The sequence below is a fragment of the Psammomys obesus genome, unplaced genomic scaffold, assembly GCF_907164565.1.
Source record: "Psammomys obesus unplaced genomic scaffold, mPsaObe1.curated_primary_1811, whole genome shotgun sequence".
NCBI classification, from domain to species: domain Eukaryota; kingdom Metazoa; phylum Chordata; class Mammalia; order Rodentia; family Muridae; genus Psammomys; species Psammomys obesus.
Window position 1 is genome coordinate 15,447,644 of NW_026585895.1, and position 1,700 is coordinate 15,449,343.

Consider the following 1,700-nt stretch of genomic DNA (forward strand, 5'->3'; position numbering starts at 1 on the left):
ACAGAAATGAGAACTCTAAATATCCATATCACAAAGAAATGATAACAGTGATGAATAGGCTGAGTTTCATAATTTCATTGTCACAGAAGTCAACCATGAAGCATGGAGTCAACCATGAAGCATGAAGTCAACCATCACATTGTACCTCATAAGTACACAGCTGTTATATGAAAGTGACAAGTATAAAAATACATAAACCTTCTCCTGGAAATGTCATCCTCATTTGCTATTGGTCAAGAGAAAACCTGGAACAGGTAGACAAAACTGGTGCTGTTTCCTGGAGCCAGGCGTCATGTACACAAAAGTTGGTTGAGAAGGATTAGAGAATCTCTGTATTTTCACTGTGAGGCTCAGAAGTTTTCCGACTAGAACTTGATGGGCAATAAGAGAAAAGAAGATTATAATGCTACTACTTCCATTCTCTCTTTACACCATTGGGTTCCAGAGACCCAGGTCAGGTTTGGCAGCGAGTACCCCTACCTGCTGAGGTACCTTGAAGGCCCAGTTGACAGTATTAATGTATCTCTGCATTGAAATTTAAAGTGGACTTTTAGCCCTTCATCTGATGTCAGCACCAATGCGATCCCTAGCAAGAAAAGAGAATTTAAAGGAATTATTTATTTATTCATTCACTTTACATCCTCATTGCTGCCTCTCAGCCTCTCCTCTCAGTCCTCAAACATCCCTCCCCTCAATTCTCCCTTCTCCTTTTCCTCAGAGAAGAGGAAGGCCCTCATGGGTACCAACCTGCCCTGTCACATTAAGTCGCTACAGAACTGTGCGCATCCACTGTGGCCAGACAGGGTAGCAAGGTTAGCTGAACAGGATCCAAAGGGAGGCGTCCTTAGGATGCAGGAGCAGAGGGCCCCTGCTCCAGTTACTGGGGGAGCCACATGAAGAGTAAGCTGTGCATCTGCTACATATGTGCAGGGGGCCTAGAACAGTCCATGCCTGCTCTTTAGGTGGTGCTTCAGTCTCTCTGAGCTTCCATGGGCGCAGGCCAGTTGGCTCTGCAGGTCTTCTTGTGGAGTCCTTGACCCTCCAGCTCCCTCAATCATTTCTCCAACTCTTCCATTGGACTCCCCAAGCAAACAGAGCCATTTTAAACTATGTCTATGTATCTAACAGAAAGACAAAAACAAAAATATGTTAGTTTGAAAAAAATGAGGAGTTTCCCATCAAAAGTCAAAAATGTTTTGACTTTGTGCAAAAGAGTTAGGTTCCAGACTAAAATAATTTTAAGTTTAACAGTCTTGGATGGATGGATCTTTATTAAACAACATGTAAAGGCTAGGGCTGGTAGGTTCTGAGAAAGTTAAGAGAAGGCTTTGGGATTACAGTTTGTAAGCCCAATAAATACTCATTTTTTTCATTAAATAATTTACCCAACATTTATTACTAATTATTTCATAGCATGACTTTAATTCTTAGCTCTCTTAGATTCAAAATCAGTCTTGGGTTATTTTTGTCTTTGTACAGCCTGTATATGGAACCATTAACATCGAGACATGCTTTGTGCACTTTTGTTTTGATGCTAGTGTGAGTGGGATGGTTTTCTCTCTTCCTTTCTTTCTTCCTTCCTTCCTTCCTTTCTTCCTTTCTTCCTTCCTTTCTTCCTTTCTTCCTTCCTTTCTTCCTTTCTTTCTTTCTTCCTCTTTCTTTCTTTCTTTCTTTCTTTCTTTCTTTCTTTCTTTCTTTCT